Source organism: Bos indicus x Bos taurus, chromosome 18, assembly GCF_003369695.1.
Source record: "Bos indicus x Bos taurus breed Angus x Brahman F1 hybrid chromosome 18, Bos_hybrid_MaternalHap_v2.0, whole genome shotgun sequence".
In the NCBI taxonomy this organism is placed as follows: Eukaryota; Metazoa; Chordata; class Mammalia; order Artiodactyla; family Bovidae; genus Bos; species Bos indicus x Bos taurus.
The window spans coordinates 4,067,235-4,084,493 of record NC_040093.1 but is presented as its reverse complement, the minus strand read 5'-3'; the positions used below and the strand labels follow the sequence as shown (position 1 = coordinate 4,084,493).

The window sequence follows — 17,259 nt, the reverse complement described above, 5'->3', positions numbered from 1 at the left end:
GGATCATCATGAGCGGAATGTTGGTGGAAGACGGTCCCCCACAGCTCTCAGGGAGCGGGCCAGGGTGTCACGTTCAAGCCCTTCAGCCCGAGGGCCCAGCCTCTTCCCAGGAGGACCAGTGTGCACCTTTCAACTCAGAAATCTCAACTCGAGCGAAGAATGAATTCTTCAGTTGGGTAGGAATCGCTGAAGCTGAGCTCAGAGGCCAAAGTCTCTTAAATTTAAGTTTAAAAATATTTAAATATGGAATATGTGCTGGCTTATGACTACAAATGTTTAAATATTGTGAGTGTGAGTCTCTTAAGTGCTTCTATATTTAAGAATAAATTATAATGTGATTATATATAATATATGTAATACATAAAACATTACATATAATTTATTTACTATAAGTTCAGTTAAATATATTAACAGTATATATTTTATATGTATGCTACTCCTACTGCTAAGTTGCTTCAGTCGTGTCCGACTCTTCGCGACCCCACAGACAGCAGCCCACCAGGCTCCCCTGTCCCTGGGATTCTCCAGGCAAGAACACTGGAGTGGGTTGCCATTTCCTTCTCCAATGCATGAAAGTGAAAAGTGAAAGTGAAGTCGCTCAGTCATGTCCGACCCTCAGTGACCCCATGGACTGCAGCCTACCAGGCTCCTCTGTCCATGAGATTTTCCAGGCAAGAGTACTGGAGTGGGTTGATCAGTCAGTTCAGTTCAGTCGCTCAGTCGTGTCCGACTCTTTGCGACCCCATGAATCGCAGCACGCCAGGCCTCCCTGTCCATCACAAACTCTCGGAGTTCACTCAGACTCAAGTCCATTTGAGTCAGTGATGCCATCCAGCCATCTCATCCTCTGTCATCCCCTTCTCTTCCTGCCCTCAATCCCTCCCAGCATCAGAGTCTTTTCCAATGAGTCAGCTCTTTGCATGAGGTGGCCAAAGTACTGGAGTTTCAGCTTCAGCATCATTCCCTCCAAAGAAATCCCAGGGCTGATCTTCAGAATGGACTGGAGTGGGTTGATAAATATATATAATTACAGAAACATTGTAAATTAAATATATTTAATATAAACAGAAAAATAATATAATATAATATAAAATTCTAACACAATATAAAATTATATACAATATATACCAGTATTATATATGATTATATCATAATAAGCAGATTGTTATATTAATATTATGATATCATGACATATTTTACATTCATATAAATGTTTCTATAATTATAGATTATAAATACAATTATGTTATATAATCGTACATAATTATAACATTATAATTTTATAAATATATTAATATTCTGTCATATAAATAGAGCATTCAGAAGATACATATATGTAACAGTATTTCTACAACATAATGTATTATATAAATAATGTAATATATGACATATGAATATATTACTTATATTTGTAATGTTATTGATACAATATAACCTATATACATATAATACCTATATATATGACATGATATGTATACGATGTAGTCTATACACATATAACACATATATGTGCCATGATAATTATACTGCATAAGTCTTATAATGTTCATAATGTGGTTGACTTGTCCCAGGGTTGGAACCCGCTTCTTCAAGGAGATCGCTTGTCATCCGGGAGGGGCGGGGTAACCCTTTCTGGACTAACTGCGGCTGCGCCCCACTCGGGGATAGTTCTCCGCATTCCTTATGCACTGAACTCAGCATCGTGCAAAGGGTACTGGGTGCAGAGCCGGGCAGGTGCCGCCCCTTCTTATTGGAGGAGCAGCAGAAGCGCTGGGCTGTGGCCGAGAGTGGGGGCGCTGGGCCCCGACTGTCCGGTGTGGTTCCTGGCCCCTCTTTCACGGCTGGAACGGCTTGCTCACCCTCCGTGTCTCAGCTCCTGCACGCTCGTGTCCGTGCGTGTCTCCTAGAGTCCCTGTGAGGAGGGAGCGCCGCAGTCATCCCTGCAAAGCCCCTGGAAGACCGCCTGGCTCGGGGTCACAACTCCATCAGTCTTGCCATTACTACTATCTATCGAGTGGCACTTCGGCCGGGCATACAGTAGAGTAAAAAGGGACCCCTGTTGGGCTGACAGTCCAGCAATGGAAACAGATATTAATCACGTAATCACGCTAATGAATGTGTAATTATAAACTGAGATAAGTACTGGGAAAAAAGATCATGAATAGTTGTTTGTTTGTTTTTTTTCCCCTACTTGGTGATGTGCCCAGAGAGCTCAGGGAAGCCCAGAGAAGTCTGCCCCGAGGGCGGGGTCTTCAGGTCTCCCCGGGGAATGACTCTGTCCAGTGGGCTCTGCACCCTGCACCCTCTTCCCACCCGAGGTCTTTGTGGATTTTCCAAAGTGAGAGAAGAAAATAGACGAATACCTGGAATCACATTATACTATGGGATAATTTATCAAACCGTTCACTTGCATCTCATCACCTCATATGCTTTGAAGTGAAGGAAAATAGAAGTTTCTTGAAGTCTACCACCTTTTCCGTCCTTTTTGTTTACACGTTGTTTGTATTGACTTTTTGGAACACAATTTCAAGCTTCCAGAGACGTTGCAAGAATCAAAATAGTGCATGTGTGTGTGCTCGGTCATGTGTGACTCTTTGGGACCCCACGGACCATAGCCCGCCAGGGTCTTCTGTCCATGGGATTCTCCAGGCAAGAACAGTGGAGTAAGTTGCCATTTTCTCCTCCAGGGCATCTCCTCGACCCAGGGACTGAATCTGCATCTCTTGCATCTCCTGCTTTAGCAGATGGATTCTTTACCACTGCACCGCCTGGGAAGCCCCCTCAAGACATATACTCCTTACTCAGATTCGCCTATTGCTAACATTTTACCCTACGTCCAAATGTGCGGGGTTTTTGTGTGTTGGGGGGGGTGTGATTTTTTTTATTCAGCAAGCATTTATTTTTAAATGTGAAATGCACCATATATGTGCTGACTTATGAATACAAGTGAATGAAAAGTCTGAGTTTGATTCTCTTAAATGAAGACTTAATATTCCATAGAAAGAATTAAAATTTAAAAAATGCCTACTAGGGGACTTCCCTGGCAGTCCAGTGGTTAGAACTCTGGGCTCCCACACCAGAGGGCACAGGTTTGATCCCTGGTCAAGGAACTGCTGGAAAAGGCAATGGAAACCCACTCCAGTACTCTTGCCTGGAAAATCCCATGGATGAAGGAGCTTGATAGGCTGCAGTCTATGGGGTCGCTAAGAGTCAGACACGACTGAGCATCTTCACTTTCACACATTGGAGAAGGAAATGGCAACCCACTCCAGTGTTCTTGCCTGGAAAATCCCAGGGACGGGGGAGACTGGTGGGCTGCCATCTATGGGGTCGCACAGAGTCGGACACGACTGAAGTGACTTAGCAGCAGCAGCAGCAGCAAAGAACTGCTAATCTCAGAACCCAGACTGAGAAAAAGAGCTAGTCTCTTGGAAACTGCTAGTATTTCCTCACTAACATCCCCCCTTCAAGGCACAAGCCTCATAGGTAAACAAGCACAACTTGAATTTTGACTAAATCATTTCTTGACTTTTCTTTATAGTTTAACAAGCCAAAATTCTATTGTTTTTTAAAAGATGTTGTTTCATTATGTAAATAGAATCATTTTATATGTATGTCTCTGTGTAATTGTCTGTTTTTGTTTTTTTTTTTTTTAGGCCTAAAGAAGAGGATTCAAACTCATGGCCAGAAGGCTTGATAAGCCCCACAGAAGCATTTTATTTAGCCTTCAGAATGTTTACGAAGTTTTTTATTTACAACCAACTACAGTTGGACACAACTGAGCGACTTCACTTTCACTTTTCACTTTCATGCATTGGAGAAGGAAATGGCAACCCACTCCAGTGTTCTTGCCTGGAGAATCCCAGGGACGGGGGAGCCTGGTGGGCTGCCGTCTATGGGGTCGCACAGAGTCGGACACGACTGAAGCGACTTAGCAGCAGCAACGCAGTTGCAAAACACTCAGAGGGAAAAACAATTCCAGAGTTCCAAAAAGCAAGACTTGCATTTGCCAAGGCAGGCAAGTATTTACATACCATTTACATTGTATTTACAACTCTTTACATAGTATTTACACAGCGTCAGGTAATAATAAGTAATCTAAGGATTATTTAAAGGATAAGGGAGGATTTGTGTAGGTTATGTGTGAATCCGTACCATTTGAATGAGAGACTTGCGCACCCATGCGCTTCCGTGTCCGGTGTCCGTGGTGGGTCCAGGCCCTCTCAGACAGTGGTGAGAAAAGAGAAGGACCCCGCCCCAGTCTCGTGAAGCAGCCTGGCTTCCTGGCTGTGCGTGCTCAGGCAAGTCGCTTCGCTTCACTGTGCCCAGTCTTCTCATCTGATAAGAAGGGCTAATAGTGTTACTACCTACTTCATGGGGCTGTTGGCAAGATTAGTGAGTTAATCCATGTACAGTTTTTGTTGTTGTTTTTGGTCACATGGCTTGTGGGATCTTAGTTCTCTGGCAAAGGATGGAACCCGCACTCTCGGAAGTGAAAGTGCGGAATCCTACCCACTGGACCGCCCTCCTGGGAATCCCTTCCTTGTAAAGTTTTTAGTAGAAGACCTCTCAGATAGTAAGTGCTCAATAATTGTTAACTTTTTTCTTTTTTTAGTATTTTGGCCACGATGCACAACAGATAGGATCTCAGTTCCCTGACTGGGTATCGAACCTGCATCCCTCACAGTGGAAGCGCAGAGTCCTAACCGCTGGACCACTAGGGAAGTCCCAATAAGTGTTAACCGTTGACGGTGGTAATGCATAGTGCTGTATATAATAAGTGTGTAAGCGGTAGCTTTTTTCGTGTCATAGTCCATCATTTAATCTCTCTTTCTGCACCTCGTCCTCTGAGGGTTCTGGCAGGCACCAGACTCTAACTTTAGCCACGATTGGACGGAGGCCCACTGATCCATGAGAGCTGAGCGCTGCAGATGTAGTAGAAGGTTTCCTAGCAACAGAGGAGTTCGGGTGGACAGCAGCAAATCCCTGAGTGGTTCCCTAAGAGGAGGAACATAGGCAGGATTGAATCTATTTGAGGCCAAACAGGAGGAGATTGACAAGGGCCACCCAGAGTGTCGGCTTCTGAGGACGTCGCAGTCCTGTTCCCAGAGCTCCTGGACCCGGCCCATCACGCTCTCCTCTCTTCTGCTTCTCAGCCTCCCTGCTTCTCCCTTTCTTTCCTCCTCCCTCCTCCTTCCCTCTTCCTCCTCCTTCTGCCTCTTCTCTTACTATTATCACTGAAAATAATAACAGCTGAACGTGCACTGAGTGCCTCGCCTGCACCAGGCACTGTCCCCAGCGTTCTGCATGAACGCATCTGAGCCTCACCACCCTGGGAGATGCTCCTCCTATTATCCCACTGAGCAGATGAGGAAAACCGAGGCACAGCCAGTTCAAGGAAGCCCAGCTGAAAATGGTCAGAACCACACCTCACGGTTATCCAGAGATTCTTGTCGTCTCGAGCGGGCATTGCTGGAGCCCCAGCATGAATGCTAACCCTAACTGGAGAGTCTGACCTTCAGGAACCTCCTCCGGGGCCCCGCCCTGCCTGGCCCAGCGATTTTGGCGTCACAGGACCCTGAGTTGCCTCGACTTCTGCACAATGTAATTCCTGGTCTGAGGGGGAAGAGAACCTCTGGACCTTGCAAGAGTGAGGCTGTACAAGAACCAGAGCCAGTTCAATCATGGCTGGACAATTATGGACAATTATGAGAGCTGGTATTCCCTACCCTTAAGTATCCCCTACCCTTAAGTATCCTCTACTCCATAGCCTTTCCCTCTGCTTGCTGATAAGCCCCAGTGGCCCAGGCATGAATGATTCACCTGAACCGGTCATCCAAGCTTCCACTTCCTTTTCAATGTCTAGGAGTGGCTCAAACGAACGCACGTACACACATGTTCATAGCAGCACCATTCACAATAGCCAAAGGTGGAAACACCCCTAACACCCATCGACTAATGAATGGGTAGACCGAATGTGGTCTGGGCACAGAGTGGGATATTATACAGTTGTAAAAAGACTGAGGTACTCATACACGCTACCATATGGTCTACAGACACATGATGCTCAGAGAAAGCAGCAGACACAAAGGGACCTGTAGCCTATGGTTCCATTTATTTATTTGTTTATGTTTTTGGCTCTACTGGGTCTTTGTTGCATCATGCTGGCTTCCCTAGTTGCAGAGAACGGGCTCAGTTGCCCTGTAGCATGTGGGGTTTTAGTTCCCTGACCGGGGGTCAAACCCAAGCCACCTGCATGGAAAGGCTGATTCTTAACCACTGGGCCAGTGGGGAAGTCCCCCATATGGTTCCAGTTAGATGAAATACCCAGAAGAAGTAGATCCACAGAGACAAAAACCCATAGTGGTTGCCAGAGCTGGGGAAAGGGGAGAATCGGGCATGCTTGCTTAATGGTTCTGTGGTTTCCTTTTGCGGTGATGAAAAATATCTGGGGCTAGATAGCGGTGATGGCTGCATAGCATTGCAAATGTTCTTCTAGCATCACTGGCTTGTAGATTTTTAAATGGCTGAAGTGGTGGATTTTATGAGTGGTTCTACCACAATAAGAATAAAGTCTGAGGATAGGCAAAGGGCAGTATGGCCAGAGTGAGATAGAAAGAAGTCAGCTGGGGTTCTGGGGTGGACATCGCTCCCTGATGAGAACACAGAAGGCAAGTTGGGATGGTATTTTATTCTTGAGCGTGTTTGTGCCAGGACAAGATGCTTGGAGCTGCCTCAGACATAATGCGATCTGGAGGCTGCAAGCCAAACATTGAGGATGTCAGGGTGGTAAGGGCTTGGTCTTCATTGGCACACTCGAGTGTTGGTACAAAACCTTCCTGTTGGTCAAGATGATTAAAGATCTTCGTTGCTTAAGCCAGCATTAGGTAATCGGTTCCTTGCCACTGAGCTTATCTTAGCTGATGGAATGATCCTGCCAAGGGACAGGACTTGGTGAGGAACCAAAGCCCATGACTACAGGTGAAGAGGATGCCTCTGAGAAGACTCTTTAATTTGCCACATTCCTCTTTTGATAGCTTAGAGTCTTATTAGAGAGGGGAGAGGCTCAGAGAGGGGTAAAAGTGTGAGATGTCTCATTTCAGTACAGGGCACTTGAACCGGCAGAAGTTGACTGGGGAACTAGGGTCTTCTCTAGGGCTCTGTAGCTGGAGAGACCATGTGTCTCAACAATTACCTTTTGCAGGTGGAAGAAGGTAGATGCTTTCATATCCTCCTCATCTCCCCAGGTGCTGGTTTCCTTCCAGCATTCCTCACCACACTCTCCTTGTCTCCTCGGATGAGCCCCGAGATAGCGACACAGGAGCAAGTGAATATCCTGTTTCTTTACTTCCTGTCTGACTGTAGACCCTCAGCGGGTGCCACTCCCCGACTCAGCACCTGGAGGGAAGATCGGTGATGGAAGTGTCCCCAACGCCATCCTTAGCAGAACCTGTAGGTCGGCTCAACCCCCATCCATAGCTCTTGTCTCCTTGATAGTTCTCTATTGTAGAAGCTAGCAAGTGCAAGTAAGAAAAGGATTAGGAAAGCTGCAGGCCCTTCCCGGCAGTCCAGTGGCTAGGACTTTGCACTTCCACTGCAGAGGGCACAAGTTCAATCCTTGGTAAGGGAAATTCCTCAAGCTCAGCAGTGTGGCAGAAAAAGAAAAAATGCAAAGAAGGGAAGATCAGAATTACTGGAGTGTGCGGCAAATTTCAATAGGATAGTGTATAAACTTCTGATTGCTAACTGATAGGGACAGAATGAAGAAACAAAATAGGTGATTAAATAGTTTATCCCTCTAGGGGATTGTAGGTAGGAAAGATACGGGAGACGCCTGGAAATTAATGATGACTCCAGAAAGCAGGTTTGCTTAACCAAGCAGGTCAAAGCCATTCAACAGAAGAAGGAGATCTGCCCCTACCAATAAAACAGTGGTGGCGTGAGCCCCACATCCTGCCTTGTGAGCTCGGGTACTTAATGATCTGTGGGACATGCTCTCTGCACACATAAGCAAACAACAAACAATAATTTGTTGACCTAGCTTCACCCTGTCGGAGAAGGCAATGGCACCCCACTCCAGTACTCTTGCTTGGAAAATCCCATGGACAGAAGAGCCTGGAAGGCTGTGGTCCATGGGGTCACAAAGAGTCGGACATGACTGAGCGACTTCCCTTTCACTTTTCATTTTCATGCATTGGAGAAGGAAATGGCAACCCACTCCAGTGTTCTTGCCTGGAGAATCCCAGGGATGGGGAGCCTGGTGGGCTGCCATCTATAGGGTCGCACAGAGTCGGACATGACTGAAGTGACTTAGCAGCAGCAGCAGCAGCAGCAGCAGCAGCTTCACCATATAGGAACAAGAATACTCCCCTGCTCAACCTGGAGTAAGCTGATGATGGAAACGTCACACCTACTCAAGAAAGACAAGAAAGGTCTTCTCCCCCTCCCCACTTTCCCTTTGATTATAAGTTCTTGGGGGCAACACCCCTTTGTCTGGCTGCTTGAAAGCCCCACAATCATCCTAGTCTAATGAATCTCTTCTTATCTACCTCTTAGCTCTCACTGAATTCTTCTCTGCACTGAGACATGAAGAACTATGGTACCAGAGCTCTTCGAAGCCCCCCCCTGAAATGACAGCAGTCGGCCTCACTGCTATACAGACAGCGACATCCTCAGTGACTCAAAGCAGTGCAGATTTACCATCTTCCAGTTAGAGGGCATCAGTCCAAAGTGGGTCCTGCTGGGCCAAGATCACAGTGTTGGCAGGCTGTGATCCCTCCTGGAGGCTCAAGCGGAGAATCCACTCCTTGCCTTTTCTCAGCTTTTCTGGAGACTTCTGGCACCCCTTGCCTCCTAAAAACCAAGTCACTCTGAAATCTCTTGGTGTCATATCTCCTTCTCTGACTCCGACACACCTGCCTGTCTTACAAGGACCGCTGCGACTGCCACGGGCACTTTGGGATCATCCAGAACAATGGTCTCATCTCAGGCGTCTTCACTAATCACGGCTGCAGAGTCCCGTTTACCACGTGAAGATCATGTATTCACAGGCTCTGGCGACAAGGCAGTGGACAGCTTTGAGGGATTCTTCTTCTGCCTACCACCAGTAGGAAGAGTGAGTCCCATTAGGAGGGAATATGTTAGTGTAAATTCCTGTGCGCAGCACACAGTGAGACCAACCAAACAGGAACGGCGGAGTTTAGAGCAGAAAAAGGTTAACTAGAGGGTCAGGCAAGGAGAAGGGGTGGCTCATGCCCTAAAAAGCCCTGAGCTCTGGAAAGGGTTTCGGCAAAGCTTTTTGTTTATTCAAGATAGAATACTTTGAGAAAGATCTTTAGTTGCTTTGGTGGTGGTTTAGGCGCTAAGTCATGTCCAACTGTTGCGACCCCATGGACTGCAGTCTACAGAACTGTAGTTGCTTTACACAGCAGTAAAAATTATATATTATATGTTGCACGCTCAATTGTGTCTGACTCTTTGTGACCCCAGGGACTGTAGCCCGCCAGGCTCCTCTGTCCCTGGGATTTTCCAGACAAGAATCCTGGAGTGGGTTCAGCAAAGTTTTTTAAAAAGCCAGGTGAGGGGGGTGGGTCACAGGGTGTGTGACCAGCTCCTGCACAATTCTCTGATTGGCTGACGGTGAGGTCACAGGGCGGTGTTGCCCGGGTTTACTTTATCAGTCCTCGGGCTCCAGGAGGCCTGGAGTTCTGTGCTCATGGCCATCAAACAATGAACATCTTCCACTTGGTGGTGGGTTTTCACATCTGCAAAACAGCTCAGGAAGTGTACCTCAAGTACTGTTATCTGGAAACTTCAGAGTGGAGCTGAAGCAGAGGTTATGGGGGAAGACCTGTCCTCGCCTTCCCCCCTACACAAGGTCCCATGGCTCACTCATTGGTTACAATATCTGAGCAAAGACTTGAAGGAAGTGAGAAAGTTATTAAGAGTTATGCCTTTATCTGGAGGCCGGGCATTTTAGAAAGAGGAAACAGCCACTTCAAAGACCTAAGGCAGAAAAGCACCTTGTATGTTTGAGGAGTAACCTGGGAAGCCAGTGTGGTTGGAGAAGTAGGAGATGAGGTTATAAGAAAAAAAAGTGGGGAATGAGGCTTTTTAGGATCTCTTTTATTCATTCTGAGGACTTAGGGCTGCTCTTTTTCTTTGAGTAAAATAGGAAGCTGTTTCAAAATTCGGGGTGTGATCTGACTCGGGTTTTAACATAAAGTTGCCCTGGGACTTCCATGGTGGTCCAGTGGTTGAGAATCTACCTTCCAACGTAGGTGAGGAGGGTTCAATCCCTGGTCAGGGAACTAAGATCCCACCTGCTTTGGGGGCAGTTAAGCCCCCCTGCTGCAACTAAGACTCGTTGCAGCCAAAAATAAATTAAAAAAATAGGGTTGGCCAATTAAATACAGGTTTCCCAGTTAATTTTGAATTTCAGATAAATGAATAATTTTTTTTTTTAGTATTAAGTATCTCTCTGAAACTGAGAGAGACATACTTATGCTAAAAAATGTTTGTTGTTGTTGATCTGAAATGTAAATTTAACTGGATATCCTGAGTTTTAATTTGCTAAATCTGGCAACTCTATTTTTAAAGACTCTCTCTGCTGTGTTGAGACCACGTGGTTGAGTTGGTGAGTGAGGCAGAAACAGGGAAATCATTTCGGAGGCCATCATGATAATCTGGGTGAGGAATTTCGGTGGCTCAGGCTGGAGGATACCTGTAGAGGCTGAAGACCACCCTACCCCCACCCCGCCCAGCCCTGCCCTCCCCCTTGCTTTAATGGCTGTTGCACAGTCTTAGTGAAGAGGAGGAAATACACTGCAGGACCCAACAAGGGCAGCTGTAAAAAGAAATGTTCCCTGCCCACTCATTTTCACGTGCAAGGAAAAACACTGAAATGTGAGACATGAAAAGTCACAAGATAAGCCGGGCTTGGAATTTGCATGGCTCCCGTACCGCCGTTAAGATGCATTTCTCACACTGCACTTCTTTTTCCGCTTAGATAAAAATGCAAATTTCTTAGCGTGGCTTGCCCTGGCCCTCTTCTCGGGCTAAGCTCCTTTTTTTTAAAAATATTTTTGTTGTAGTTGATTTACCATGTTGTGTCAGTTTCTATGTTGTAGCCACGCGTTCCGGGAAACAAACTCACTCAGAAGGCCAATGCAGATAGTGGAGTGCAGGTTATTACACCAGAGGGTCCAAGGCAGAGTCTCCTCTTAGCCAAGGACCCCCACCAGTTTTTGTGAAAACCTTATATATACCCTAAGTGTACGTGCTCAAACCCACCTCCCCAAATTCCCCGAAACTAGTCTGGTCAAGGTAAAAGAGAGACACGATCAAAGTTAACCCGTGATTCATGTGTCACAAGACTAGATAAACAGTGGACATTTATCAATAGGCCTGTGGTCATATCCCGATAAACATAATGGAATTTACCCCTTTGTTCTGTTACAGAGATAATTAGCATATTCTTTTAGGCAACGGAGAGTCCAAGTCCAAGTCCTGGGGCTCTTTCATCCAGGGGTCTGGTTTCCCATTGGTATGCCGCTTCTGTAGACGCCGGGCACAAAGTTCAGAGTCCATTGGGAGGGTGACCATGCGTGTAGCTTAATGTTCACAGCCTGGCCTAAGATGGAGTCCAGCTCTGTCTGTTTCGTCCTTCATCTACTGTACAGCAAAGTGAATCAGCCATACATATACATGGGCTTCTCAGGTGGCGCCAGTGGTAAAGAACCTTCCTACCAGTGCAGGAGATATGAGAGACGCAGGTTTGATCCCTGGGTCAAGAAGATCCCCTGGAGGAGAAAATGGCAACCCACTCCAGTATTCTTGTCTGGAGAACGCCACGGACAGAAGAGCCTGGTGGACTATGGTTCATAGGGTTGCAAAGAGTCAGACATGACTGGAGGCAACTTAGCATACACACATACACATAGCCCTTCTTCTCTTGTGCTAGGTTCTGACCAGCCATCTCTGCTCCAGCCACATTGGCTGGAACTGGAATGTACCAAGAACTAGAATTGAAGAACTAGAATGTGCCAAGAACTAGAAGTTTAGGACTAGAATGTGCCAGGCTCGCCTCTGCCTCAGGGCCTTTGCATTGACTGTATCTTCTGCCTGAGATGTCATCCCACGTACATTTCTCATGGCTAGACAGTTCACGGGCTTTTTTTTTTTTTTTTGCTGTGTTGGGTCTCCGTTGTGATGTGTAGGCTCCAGAGCACATGGGCTCAATAGCTGCAGCGTGCAGATTTAGTTGCCCCATGGCACTGCTGCTGCAGCTAAGTTGCTCAGTCGTGTCTGACTCTTCATGATCCCATGGACTGCAGCCTACCAGGCTCCTCCGTCCATGGGATTTTCCAGGCAAGAGTACTGGAGTGGGGTGCCATTGACATGAGATCTTAATTCCCAGACCAGGAACAAAACCCACATCCCCTACATTGGCAGGTGGATTCTTAACCCCTGGAGCACCGGGGAAGTCCCAGTTCATGGCCTTTAATTCTCAGTCGAAACAGATTTCCTTCAAAGCTCTCCTTGAACTTCCTTGGTAGCCCCACCTCGCAACTAGAAAAACCCAATGAGCAGCAAGGAAAAGCCAGTGCAGCCAGAAATAAAATTAATTAATTAATTATTTTTCAAAAGAAACAGCACACCCACACAATTAAAAGAAGAAATTACTCAAGTTCCCTGCCTTTGTTAACATTTTGATGGAGTTCGCCTTACATTTTCATGCGCATTTATTCATGAATTCATTTTTTTAAGAAACTTTTTTTCAGTTTTAAAGTTTTTATTAAATTTCTTTTGTTGTTGGTATCACATTGTTTCAGTTTTATACTTCGGGTTTCTGACTGTGAGGCATGTGGGATCTTAGCTCCCCAACCAGAGATCGAACCTGCACCCCTTTCATTGAAAGGAAGGAGTCTTAGCCACTGGACCACCAGGGAAGTCCCAATTCATGAATTCGTGTGTGTGTAGCCCTTGTGCAATATTTGCAAGGTGTTTGCACAACAACAACAGCATAACAGAACATTCTAGTAGAATCATTATAAACTCAGTTTCTACTCAAAGACTACAGGTGTCAGTGAGGCCAGAATCCAAAGTAGGACCATCCATTTATGTATGACTTAAGCTAGAAAGCCGATTTCCCCAGCCTTGGTGCCTTGTCCACCTGGTGGTAAAATTATAAGAGACCTTTTTTTTTTTTTTCTGACCGAAGAGATTGAGCACGCATGCACCAGGAGCATATGGGCTCTTAGTTCCTGACTGGGCACGGAAGCTACACTCCCCATATTGGGAGCCCAGAGTATTAACCCCTGGACCACCAGGGAAGTCCCTAGAAGAGTTGCCTTGTCTTGTTTTCACGCGTTCGTTTACAGCTCTTGGCAGAGCTGTGGGTTCCATTCTCTCTTCAGCATAGGAGTGTGGTGAGGTTGATGGTTACTCATTTCAAGCTTCAAGCGGGGAAAAGCTTCACCTGGATCATTCAGAGCACTGAATACGGGAAGAGGCTCAGAACCCAGAGAAGAATGGGATCTCGCTCATGTCTGAACTATCTCAGGAGCTCCAGAGTGTGCTAACGGCCTGGAAAGCGTTCAGGGGGAACAGCCCCCTGGAGAAGAGGGAAGGAAAGGGAAGAGGAGGCGAGGGGAATAAACTAGGGGTCTTATAGCCTTTACAGGAGCGCCACCTGGAGGTGAGAAGTGAACTCTGCAGAGACAGCCTGGAAATGCAACGACGGACGCCCCCTCCCCGCCCCCGACCTCCCCTGCCAAGACCGAGGGTTTCCTCCCTGGAGGAAACCTACAGACGTCAGACGAGGAAACTGCAGCCTCGAGAGCGAGGAGGAAGAGGAGCAGAAGCTCCAGGTAGGGACGTAAATAAAAAGCTGACCATGCCCGCGGGAGCTGCAGGCAACTTGCCAAATGCATTGCAATGACTGAACTGACACCAATTTTTTCCTTGCATGTGAGTTTAAAAAAAAAAAAGGACTGAAAGTCTTTATTGTCTAAGATGACTGTAAAAGTCATGAGATTTGTTTTAGATGTCCCTCAATGGCAACCCACTCCATATTCCTTCCTGGAGAATCCCAGGGACAGAGGAGCCTGGTGGACTGCCGTCTATGCGGTTGCACAGAGTTGGACACGACTGAAGTGACTTAGCAGCAGCAGCAGCAAGGACACAGATAAAAAAATTAGACCTGTGAGGTGGATGCTGTAGGGGAACAAGAGGAAGAGGGGGAAAGTTGTTTTCTGAGTCAGTGTGATTGTCACACCTACGTCTTTACAAGGCCATGTACTTACAACTGTTCCCTGATAGCTTGGTTGGTAAAGAATCTGCCTGCAAGGCAGGAGACCGGCCTTGATCCCTGGGTTGGAAAGATCCCCTGTTGACCGGAACGGCTTCCCACTCTAGATTTCTGGCCTGGAGAATCCCATGGATTGTATAGTCCACGGAGTGACAAAGAGTCAGATACGACTGAGCGACTTTCACTTGTATACTTACAACTAGGGTGACCAACTCCGATTTGCCCGGGAATTTCTCAGTTTTAACCCTGAAATTTTCATGTCCTAGGAAACTTCTCATTCCCACCCCGGACTCCTCCACCCACCCCGCCCCCCAACCTGTTCCAGGAAAACTGGCTTGGCTAGTCCTGCTATTTTCAACTCTTTGTCTCTATGATGAGGTCACAGAGCCCTGGAGACTTTTTTTTTTTTTAATTCTGACCCAGATTTTTACTTTTCTATTTTTGATAGATAAGAAGTGGATTTATTCAGATACAGAGAGAAGCACAATCCACAGACAGAGTATGGGCCATCGTAGAGGGAGAGTGAAGATTTTTTATTTTTTAATTGAAGTAAATTTGGGCTTCCCAGGTGGCCCCTAGTGGGAAAGAACCCACCTCCCAATGCAGGAGACATAAGAGACATGGGTTCCATCTCTGACTCAGGAAGATCTGGAGGAGGGCATGGCATCCCACTCCAGTATTCTTGCTTGGAGAATCCAAGCACAGAGGAGCCTGGAGGGCTACAGTCCATGGGGTTACAGAGTCGGACATGACTGAAGTGACTGAGCACGTACGCGTAGTTGATTTACAATATTGTGTTAGGTTCAGGAATACAGGAAAGTAATTCGGTTATTTTTTTTTTCAGATTATATTTCATTGTTCCTGCATTACTGCGTGTGTGCTCAATCAGGTTCGACTCTGCAACCCCATGGACTGTAACCCACCAGGCTCCTCTGTCCATGGGATTTTCCAGGCAAGGTTGCCTTTCCCTTCTTCAGGGGATCTTCCCAACCCAGGGACTGAACCAAAGTCTCCTGCACTGCAGGCAGATTCTTTACCATCTGAGCCACCAGGGAAGCCCATATTCCATTGTAGTTTATTATAAAATATTGAGTATAATTCTCTGTGTGTGCATGCTAAGTCACTTCAGTCCTGTCCAAGTCTGCTACCCTATGGACTGTAGCCTGCCAGGCTTCTCCAGGCAGGAATACTGGCGTGGGTTCCTATGCCCTCCTCCAAGGGATCTTCCCTACCCACGGATCGAACTTGCATCCCTCTTACTTCTTCTGCCTTGGCAGTCAGATTCTTTACTGCCAGCACCACCCGGAAAGCCTCACAGTTGCCTGTGCTATGCAGGAAATCCTTTGCTTATCAATTTTGTGTACAGTAGCTTATTTTTCTATGTGGGCCATTTTTAAAACCTTTATTGAATTTGTTGCAATATGGCTTCTATTTTATGTTTTGGATTTTTGGCACCGAGGCACGTGGTATCTTAGCTCCCCGACCACAGATGGAACCTGTGCCCCCTGTATCTTGGCCTCTTCTCCAGCGTGTCCCACATGGAAGACACGAGTTAAGAAAACAAAACTGGACTGCACTTGCTACGGCATTTGTGATCCCGGAAAATAAAAGGTCAAGAATCACTCCATTTAAATTAAAGACTGGCGGCTCGGACAGTAAAGAATCCGCCTGCTGTGCAGGAGACTCGGATTCGATCCCTGGGTTGGGAAGATTCCCTGGAAAAGGGAATGGCCACCCACTCCAGTATTCTGGCCTGGAGAATCCCATGAACAGAGGAGACTAGCGGGCCACAGTCCAAAGGGTCTGGGTCGTAAAGAGTCAGACACGACTGAATGACTAAACACACATGGAAATTTAAGGAGGATAAATACCAGAGCAGATGTCCATAAAAGATATCTATTAGGGTCACTGATTTCTCTTTTTTTTTTAATTGGAGGGTAATTGCTTTACAATGTTGTGTTGGTTTCTGCTGCCCAGCAAAGTGAATCAGCCACAAGTATGCATATATCCCCTCCCTCTGCAACCTGTCTCCCACGCCCTGCTCCGGGGTCACTGATTTTAATAATATTTGTCAAGATTCTTTGATCAGAACAACAGGCCCTTCTCAGACTCGCTTAGATGCAAAGGACTGTTCTGGGTTGTTTGGGTTTTTCTTGGTTTTGGTGTTGGCTCAGAAGGCTCCCAGAATGGTCGACCAAGAAAGCAGTAAGGAGGGAAGAAATGTCGAGTTTTGAAAGCCATCCGAAGCCAGATACATAATTGAAGGCACAATCACTCCATTTCCTTTTTCCGAAGTTCTCTGAGTCATCTTCATGTTTCTCATTAGAGACGGGCTTCCTCCACATGGTGAGACAGATGGTCTCCCAGAGCTCCCAGGTTTCAAAGAGGATGACTTTGGGGGCAAGAGGAACGGGGAGGCGCTCCCCACCTCCGTCTTGATCGTCCCCACTGTGACTTCAGCACCTTGGCACCCTTGGCTGGGTGGCTCCGTGGGGAGGGGAGCCGAGTGAGTTCTTCAGATGAACCATCGATGGAGGTTGAAGCTGAGATGCTCACAGGGCCAGCTTTCAGGGTGAAGGGGACCTCGCATTCAGAAGGTGACCCACACTTGGGTCCTGACACTTTGTAGTCACAATCGTGTTCTTCTTCTTCTTCTTCTTTTTTTTTTATTTTTATTTTTTATTTATTTTTTTTTTTTCTCTTCTTCTTTTTTAAATATTTTAAATATTTATGTATTTGGCTGTACCAGGTCTTGGTTACAGCATGTGGGATTTAGTTCCCTGAAAGTGTTAGTCACTCAATCGTGTCCGACTCTTTGCGACCCCATAGACTGTAGCTCACCTGGCTCCTCTGTCCATGGGATTTCCCGGGCAAGAATACTGGAGTGGGTTGCCATGCCCTCCTCCAGGGGATCTTTCCAACCCTGGGATTGAACCTGGGTCCTTGTT

At 46.5% G+C, this 17,259-nt stretch overlaps 1 long non-coding RNA gene across 1 annotated transcript; it reads left to right on the top strand.

Annotated features, from left to right (window-relative positions):
• Positions 1–8,272: 8,272 nt before the first annotated feature.
• On the top strand, positions 8,273–9,463 carry LOC113875755. The gene is made up of 2 exons (XR_003506342.1): positions 8,273–8,432; positions 8,557–9,463. It is a non-coding gene; the product is annotated as an uncharacterized LOC113875755 (long non-coding RNA).
• The last annotated feature ends 7,796 nt before the right edge of the window (positions 9,464–17,259 follow it).